This window comes from Aythya ferina, assembly GCF_964211825.1.
Source record: "Aythya ferina genome assembly, chromosome: 4".
Classification (NCBI taxonomy): Eukaryota; Metazoa; Chordata; class Aves; order Anseriformes; family Anatidae; genus Aythya; species Aythya ferina.
Window position 1 is genome coordinate 51,789,992 of NC_140300.1, and position 10,031 is coordinate 51,800,022.

The 10,031-nt window shown below is 35.1% G+C and overlaps 1 long non-coding RNA gene across 1 annotated transcript in view; it reads left to right on the forward strand.

The window, feature by feature from the left end:
* Positions 1–861, forward strand: part of LOC311436591 — a 46,186-nt gene extending 45,325 nt beyond the window's left edge. Inside the window, exon 4 of the long non-coding RNA XR_014692958.1 lies at positions 842–861. This is a non-coding gene — a long non-coding RNA (uncharacterized lncRNA). The remainder of the gene's footprint in view (positions 1–841) is intronic.
* The last annotated feature ends 9,170 nt before the right edge of the window (positions 862–10,031 follow it).

The window sequence follows — 10,031 nt, forward strand, 5'->3', positions numbered from 1 at the left end:
TGCACAAAATAATGACAAGTCAGGGCTCACGTTGCATCTCTGTTCTTTTTGGATTTACAGACAATGCAGGATGTAACATACCTCATTTTCTTTCTTCTTTAGTATGTACAGCAAGTATGTATGGCATTATTAACACTATATATTTCCTGAATGTAATGTCACCTTTCCATCAACAACACTTTTTAATTTTTAGTAAGGTGCAATTGCTCCTCATTGACCTAGATATAAAAGCCTCCATTACAATTGCTGCACCTCCCTTTTTAAGAACAAATTTATAATATGCACAGTCTTGAGTTAACTCAGACACACCCACAAAAAGAAAAAAAAAAAGTAATAGTAGCTCTGTATGTGACCAAAAAAACCACCTGATTTTCAGGGAAAGAGAATTCTGACCGTTACACTAAAATGAAGAACTGAAAAATAATGCTCATAACAGCTATGCAGTTTCTAACTTCCCAATACATTCTCTGGTATGTACTTGCATGGTGGAACATCAAGAGAATGCCACCAATGGAAGGTAGTCTAGTTAAAAAATATATATATAATAAATGTGCAGACATTTCACTAGTAAAGGGATCTAAGTCCTAGAAATACAACTGGAGCATGGGATATTTCTGCAGTTTAGCTCCAACCTTTAGAGTCCTTGGTTATGTGGGAACAGACAGACATCTGCTTGCAGGGTAGAGTATAAAAACTTCTAAAAACTTCTAAAAAAAACTCGGACATTAAAGGGAAAGTCCTATAGTGCTGCCACTTCGGAGAAGAAATACATTTTGTCTAGATCAGTAAAATTTCTTAAAACATCTTTTAGTAATAGTTAAACTGTTAACTGTAATTTCAGAAAGGAAGAAAGGACCCATTACACACATGAGGTAAGTCTTATCTAATATCACACTGTTTTATTATTCCCTGTATCCAGATATATTGTGCTATATCTACATACGGAAAAAACAAGAAATAGTATTGATGGATTTTCATATACAGGTGGTTCATCATTTCATATATACATATATAAGTAAATATTATATATACTGTGTGTCGGGTTGTTTTGCTGTGACATGGAAAAATCTACTTTTCACAGCAGCATATGATGACAGGAATTTTTCCCCCATATATGACATGGTACTGAAATATGAGTTGTATCGTTTTGCAGGAGAATAACAGTTTTAACTATATTACATGGTTAAAATCCCAACTGAACATAATATAACTTTACTAGCTCATTTCTCCTGAGGCATCAACACCATTTATCATTACTACTGCCATCTGGCATGTCTGAACTATCATGATCAGCATTTTATGTGGAAATGAAAGCATTCAATATGGTCTCTCTTCTATAATGCTCTGAGGTCAGATACAATACTGCTAGAGGCAGCGAAGATGCATTTTTATCACACACTTGAGATACATCCATTTGACATATTTTATAGTTTTCTAGGTTAAGACCAGCCAAGCTTTTTCTTATTTGCACTGACCTGACATGGGGTCATTTGCTGCAATAACAACCTAAGATTCATTCAGATAAGTTATGCTACACTGCAGTGTTCAAAAGACCACATGCAGCCAAATATCTGAGTGCTGAAAACCAAATTTCTAGTACATATTTTTGCTGTGTAACTCTAGAGATTAGAAAGACAATGGAATCCTTTGCCCGACTGGTTTCTAGCCAGAGAACACCTGCATGTAGTTCACTTAGTTTAGGTCTTTGTGAAGAGGTATTAGTTGCTCTAGTTTTCTTGCAAAGGATTCATGGAATGTGGGCTGATGACTTAGTTAAGATTATCTTGTAGTTTAAGTTCAAAACTTCAGTTCCAGTGTGTAAAAATATATGGCTCTTCCTTTTTACAACACAAATTCATGAGTCACTGTCAATTTCCAAGCCCCAGTAATCTATCATGTGAGAAGCAGCGTTACCACAAATCTCTTTTATCAGCAGCTCCTTCATTGCCATTCGTTGTGATCATTATAAGATAGAGGGGGAATTCTGGAATAAAACACTGAATCTGTAACTCTCCATAGATCATACCATTATCTTTAAAAAGTTTAGAGTTCATCCTAATACTATATATATTTACTCACATAATTTTAAACTCATTTTTTTCAGTGACATTAAAATAAACGTATTGTTTTTATTAATATTATATGAGTATTGAAACAGCTTCCTGAAATAAAGTTGCAGTGAGATGGGTGTTAGTATCTTTTCTCAGGTAACAAGTGATAGAATTCGAGGAAATGATCTCAGCTTGCACCAGGGAAGATTTAGATTGGATATCAAGAAGAATTTCTTCACAGAGAGGGTGATCAAGCATTGGAATGGGCTGCCCAGGGAAGTCCCCATCCCTGGGGTTATTAAAGAAATTTGTGGACATGGCACAAAGGGACATGATTTACTGATGGGATTCAGTAAGTCAGCTTGATTGTTGGACTGGATGGTCTTGAAGGTTTTTTCCAACCTAAATGATTCTATGTTTATATGATTAGCAAACTTACCTGTGATGGCAAGCACTGTGGGTTAGGAGAGAATGCATTCTCCCTGTAGACTGCTGCTGTTTCTCATCATGAAACACTGCTCATTGTCACTCATGGTTATTACAAATAATTAAAACATGGATGTGGTTCTCCATGCTCATTTATCTTCAGTAATTCAACATTAAATCTGTAGATAAAGGGTCAAATTCTAATAGAATAGCTAGCAGTTTGGTCTGCTATTGATCCCATCATACTGCAAAAAAATCCTGTGGCGTATGATGATACACTACATCAATAAGACAAGAATCTTCCTCCACATGATCTGTTGTAAAACTGTAATCTCATAGATACATTCAGAAGGCTAAAAATAACTTGATGGACAATGTAACTTAAAAACTACACACATCAGTGAAATTTGTTAATTTCTTATTACCATGGCAAATTCAATGTGTTTGATAAATGCTGTCCTTTTGAAAAACAAACAGATAACCTCTGTGGCAAGGTGCTTCCAGATGTTTTCTAAATGAAAACCACCAGCAGTTATCTGGAATTTACAGCATACTTAGAGCGTCTAGCATGTTTAGAATGCAATTGGAATTAATACCGGTTCTTTCTTATAATGCAGTGATATGACACTGTCCAGATGTTCTTGTGGTGCAAGTGCTTTTCTACAGTCATATTTCAGGATGGACCTTCACTTACTGGGAACCTGTAAGCGTTCTAGCAGATATTTCCATTATTGCAATGGCTAACATATAATCAAAGCTAGGAATATTTTCTCAGTAACTTTCCTAAATTCAAAATCCTGAAATTCTCATTCTGAAATATGTTTAAAGTCTTAGGGGAAGGCTGCATGGAAAACAGGCATTTTCCCTTGAAGAAAAGCTCAAAATGTAAAGAAATCCAATGTAAGTAACAGTGCAATTAAGAAAAAATATCTCAGGATTAAAATGTTTGGGCTTGATACTTTTCTGGTGGTGTTTGGATAAGTTGAATGTTATTTCTAACATGCAGAAGATAGCTTAGCACATAGGTGACAATATATCTTTTTTCCCTTTTCCTTTCCCTTTTCCTTTCTCTTTCCTTTTTTCTTATTTTTGCTTTATTTCCAACCTTCTTTTCTCCCCCTCTTCCCTTTCGGAAGGTGAGTGAGTGAGCAGATGTGGTGGAGTTCAGCTGCCCAGCAGGGTGACCTCATAATAAAAAGCTGATTTTTAATGATTTTTTTTTTTTTAAACTCACTATCTAAGCACTAATAGTTCCAAATAACTTTTCCCACTCTCTGAAAACAGACATTTCAGTATTAATTGAATGACTTAGAATTACCCCAAATTTCAAGAATTAAATATGACTGACTGTACAATACCTAAGAGTCCTGGGAGAGTATTTCTTCCCAGTTTTCCAAAAAACTGTTGGAAGCCTGTGGGAAAATAAGTAATCACCCATTTTTTTCTGGCTTCATATGTGCTTTCATACTCTTCCCAAGAGATAAATATGTTTTATACACTCTTTAGAGAGAAAAAGAAACAGTTTTATTTATTTATATTGTGGGGTGTTTCGGTTTGTTTAAACATTTTGTTTGTTTGTTTGTTTGCTTGCTTGCTCGCTTGCTTTTCTAGTCTTGGACTTGGAATCCTTTGAGCAGTAAAAACAAAAATGGAAATTCAGAGTTCCTAAATTACTACCATCCCAAAACTCAATTAGCCAGTGACAGCACTGACAGAGGTTCTGAATGGCTCCAGATCAAATGCAGCCAATTATTATACTGAAAAATATGAACATAGTTCATCACAAAGACTTGCTTTTGCATTAGATATGTTTAGATTAGTGCAATAATATATAACAAATTCTATCTCATCAAGAGAATAATTGTTATTTATACATCAATTTGTATTTTTTTTTTCAGATAATTTTAAGTGATTTAGATGCAGGATTTGTGTTGCTGTGAATGACAGTTTGGAACTATAATTTCCCTGGTGGCTTTGGAAGTTTTACATTATCTGTCTTTATCAGTCTTCAAACATACTTATAAAATATTCTTTTTTTTTTTTTTTTTTTTTTTTTTCTTTTTAGTTTTAAATAAGGAATACAAAATACAATGGGGAAAACTGAAAACTACCTTTGAAGAACATACATAGTTGAGTGAAAGTAAGTGCCTGTGTTAGAATATTGATGTTTAATCTGAGTTTATGTTCCACTTTGCAAACACACAGGATACTAGACTACTAGACTCTCTGATTTATGACCATTTCTGTAATTCCCTTTCAGTTTTATCATGACAAAAATTATATCCTTAGGTAGAACTGGAATGTCAGTTGATGACTAATTTATTATTTTCACTGGATGATAATGGGAAGTGTCTATAAAATCTACCAGTTAAGAAGTTAATACAAATTACACCAGAAGTTAACTTGGGTTCTTGCTAATCTCAGGTTGGTGATTACATGTCACATTAAAGTTTTTTGTTTGTTTGTTTTGTTTTGTTTTTGTTTATTATTAAGACAAATTACCTATTAAGACAAAAATACCTATCAAACAGTACGCTTTTCCATAGAAGCATCCGGAAGAGTTTATTTTTCACTGTATTCTGGTGGTCCAACTGATGACAGTTTATTGCAGAAAATGTGCATCACAAATGAGCTGAGACAAGCTAAACAAACCTCTCAAAATCTAGGACGTGGCATTCACTTTCAGCGTGTGCATGATCATTTGTATAAGGCTGAATGAAATCCATTATGTCATCTATGTGCAATGAGGCTAGAGAAAATAGAAACATTAACATCACTGAAGTGTCAAAAAGCAGACCTATTTGCAAGTGTTGAGTTTGAAACACAGAAGGGAATGTTCTGCACAGAATCACCAGCTTTGCCTAACTGAGCCATGCTTGAGATGTGGGCCAAACAAGTTTCAAGTACCACAGCTTTAAGGGCATATTTTACAGTATGTCAATGGCTTGGCTTTTTCTGGGTTTTATCATGTTTCGGAGCATTGTATGGCAGGGAGATGGTATAGGAGAAGAATCATCTGAATTTAGAGAAGGCAGGACTGTTTCAATTGTATCACTTGAAAAAGTGTTTATTTTACTGACAGCACCAGTTAACAGAAACTACAATTTATAATAATTAAAAAAAAAATAAAAATCTGCAGCACTGATACACGGTGCAATGAAAGTTTCAAGAACCAGTCATTGCACACCTTAAGATCTTTTCCTTGGACTTCTGATTGCTGCCTGTGAAGCTAATAGCATATGAAAAGAGTGAGGCAGCCAATTCACTTCTAGAATAAGTTTTGAAATGGCTGTGTGGCTGAAATATGACATACTTTGAACAGTCTCCTTTGTTAAAGTCCATTTGTTGTTTTTGTTTTGTCAGTCTATGCTGTATCTAATTCATAGTGCCATGTCTCTCCATACTTAGAAAGACAAATCATAACACAAAAATGACACGCGGAGAAGAAAGATTTTTAATTTATGCGCTGGGACTGTTCCCATAGCATAGCATTGTCCTTACCATTAACATACTTTGGTGTTAGTTTATTGGGAACACCTTTGCCTACTAAAGGATAAATGTTAGGAAGCTTGAACCTAGGTAGTGCTTCAGTGGTTTTCACTGCAAAATGAAGGAATTGACTTGAAAGACAATTCTAAAATGTGCTGGGGAAAAAAAAAAAAAAGATTTTCAGCCTGTTTTTTTCCCCGCAGCTGAACAGCACTAATATGAGTTTTCCCTACTTTCTTTCACCTGCTTTCTTTTCTTGCAAGCTGTTCTCCACTTCCCTTATTATTTTGCATAGTTTCTTTAGTTAATATGTGTCTCCTGAGGTTGGATGTGAATTCAACTGTTCCCATCTACTTCATAAAGCCTACAATTAAGGCTGTATCTCATTTCAACAGCTCATCTATTTGGAAGAATATTGAGCCTCTACTAATCTGTAAGTGTAGAAAGAAAAAAAAAAAGTACAGTACTTATTACAGAGAAAAAAATGTCAGCTAGATATGGCAACTTGGACCAATTTTGTTTCACGTGGGATCTTTTACAAAATACCATTTCTTTATTGCTTCCACTTACTTCTGCTCTCATTGGCCTCTTTTCTGTCCTCCTTAGTCTTCCCTTTCTACTTCTACTTCTTACCTCATTTTAGCTTTCTTCTCTTGCTTTTTTTCCTGCTTTTCTATTGAAAAATTTTGTGTTTGTAATCATTTGGATTGACAAATGATACACTGTATTTTACTTTATGATTACTTACCACGCATGTAGCAAAATTAATATTTGTCAGTGTTAATAAATCATGATACAGTCACAATGCTCCTGTTGTTCTTTTTTTTTTTATTTTATTTTTATTTTTTTCCTGGGTGGTGAATAATTTGCCTAAAAAAATTGTTCTTTATTTAATGTAATTAGCTGAGTGTTACTCAACTGATGGAGCTTGGAGGTTTTACTTCCAAATCCATATGTTGTCTCTATCATCTGTGATGAAGACATCGAAAACTTAAAATCAAGCTAGCAAACAATATTGTGTAGGTAGGTAAATCTAAAAACTGTAAAGCAAAGTAGTAAGTGGTAGCTTACTGTTTCTTTGCACTAAGTAGGCACTCAGACAGTGATGGCTGTATGAATAACAATGGATTTAACTTTTACTGGAGCACTTAAACAGTCTCAAGGATGAGCCATAGTTTTTATCCTGGAAAAAGTATGATCAGGAAAACTGTAAATAAACCAGACATAAAACTACATATAATTTTTCAACATTTTAAAAATTATGATAATACTCATCATGTTCAAAGGAAAGATAATTCAATCCTTAATTTTGTTCTTCAGTTTATCATTTGATATGTCTGTGTAGGGAAGTTATGGTTCAAACACATACATTTTTAAAATTATGATCACAAATATACACCTCATCAACCTGGTAACAAAAAAAACCTTTATTTTAGTTGTCTATAGGTCTAGAACAATGACCTTGCTTTAGGGCTGTGAAGTAGAAAACTGAATTTGTGATAGGTTTAGCTTCAAAGGTACACTGTCTGAAAAGGAGCTCTGTATAAATCCATGTTAAGTTTTACAGAGGCATCGGAACTACTTTGCTGAAATAAAGAAGATAAACAGTGATTCCTGAGCATGACATATAAATAGATGTATGAAGACACTAAAGAAAAATGAAAGAGGAAAACAGATAAAAAATAAATCCACCAGAGCTAAAATTTGGGAAATACAGAAGAAAAAATGTTAGGCTACTGCATGTCTTCAAAAAGGTGCATGGGTAAAGAGTATTGTACGTTTTAAATAAATGTTTTTTGGATACACTAGATGTACTTAAAAAAAAATCTTTAAGTGAAACAGAACTATACAGACAAACAGACAAACTATAAAAATATGCTACAGAAGCCTGAGAAATAAATTGAATCCATGATTCTGGCAAAAGGCTGATGGTTTTGTGCAAACAGAAGATAGTTTTGGAAGTGAAGAACCAGGGAGGAATAGCATAATATCTTTTAACATGCAACAATTCTGAAATATTCCAGCTCGAAACAGTTAGAACTCTAATGCTGCCAAAGCCCTGCCATAGGACTGCTAAGGCTAATGCGAGCTTATGACTTCACACAAGCTAACACGTGTGTTTCCTCATCACTCACCCTTGTGCAATACAAAGTCTTAACCTCTTGTTTTTGCTGATGGTTGCAGCTGTGAGGAATGGTACTGCATGTAGAAATGAAATATTTCACAGATTTTAGATATTTACTTATATTTACATATATGATATTTATTTAGATATTCTAAAAAGGCCAGGCTTGTGCTGATACCTCCCAAATTCTGCCCTAGTACTGGTTTCATAAGTAAAGTTCCAAAAGGAGCAATAAACTGAGAAGGTAGTTCGGTGGGCATGAAATCAAGTGGCTTGCAGATATTGCATGATATTCATTTTGTTCCACCATCACAATCTAACAGAGGAAAAGGATTATAGGTAAAAAAGCAAAGATAGACAAAGTTGTAGAATTAAACTGAATAAAATTTGATGTTCCTAATTTATAAAGTAACAGCGGGGAAACGTGTTTAAATGATTACAGAAATTTTTATGGGAAACTGGGAATTTCAATACCTATAATAAGCGCTGATGTTAGAGGAACTGAAAAATTGCAGACATAGAAAGACTCAAAGAAAGACTGGAGAAGAAGAAAATTCCCCAAACTGCTACTACTTTATCAAAATGATGCAATGCCCATCTATGATGCAATAACTTAAGCAACATTTCCTGTAGGGGTGTAATACAAAGTTGTCACTTTGAAACTGAAAAACCCAGTCATTCCTACAATAGGGAAAAACAGTGTGATTAATCTCAAGTCACTTACAGGGAAGACTGGCAAGAAAAGGTGGATGAATTACTAAAATGGAAAACCATGCACAATATGATGCTAGGGAGGGCAATCTACAACTTCTGTTTGCCCTCTCTATTTCAGAAAAGGTTGGTGATTCTGCACAGAAGTATAACATGCTTTGTAAGACCACCGAGACGTTCATAATACTGCTTGAAGGTGACCGTGCATCTCTTGACAACAGTCAGTGTGAGTGACAGAAAACATGGTGTATTTCAGAGGGTAAGTGGCATTAATAAATTCAGTCATTGGGTAGATCACAGATATTTGGAATTTTGTTTTATAGAACAGGGTTCTGCAAATTGTTATCTTCTTCATCTGGAAAAGAAAGACACAAAATCAAACCTTATGGGCCAGTTCAAACAAGAGCCCTAAAAGCCTTAATTCCATGTCAATCTCATTTTTTGGCTCTGGGTACATCTGTCCCGGTGTCTTGGCTAGTTTGCTAAGTGCGAGTTGGAAACTGCAGAAACTCATGGATTGCTTAGCAGGGATGGGTCCAACTGCAAATTGGGTACAGTGGACACTTACAAGTACCTCGTGCCCAAACTGTCTTTGTACTCAGAGAAAAAACCCATAATATTTAAGACACAGGCCATTACTGAAACATAATCAAAATCAAAATAGCATAAGCTTGAGCCATGTGATACCAGCAGTGGCATCCATCTCACTGGGTGTGATTAATTTAACTTCTTTAAAAATAATACCTTTCCCACGTTTCTGTCCACTCTAACAGGTATACAGTGAGAATTTCAGGAAGCCCTTTGATCTGTGCAGGTCTTCTGCTGTATAGTTCAGGAAAGGACCAGACTCATTCTGGTTCCCATAAACTTAGTCAAACTCCTAACTAATTTAGCATGGCTTGTATTCCTTGCATTTGCAAGGAGATGAATGTCTGAACCAATTTCACACAGTTTACTAGAGATGTAGGTTTTGACAGTGTGCATTACACACAGCTGTGGCGTCTCATCAAAGCTACGCTCTGCTCTCTGTGCTGCATAAACCGATCTCTACTATTCTGCACTCAATTCCCCCAGTTGTCTTTTTCCTCCTTTCAGCCTGCTACAGAGAAGTGTGATGTGTTAATTAGTTAATTAACACATCTTCTTTGTAATTAACCTGGCCTTCTTTTTATCCTGACTATCCACACCAGGAAGAAGGATGTTAGGTGGATCAATTTACAGCTGTTTAC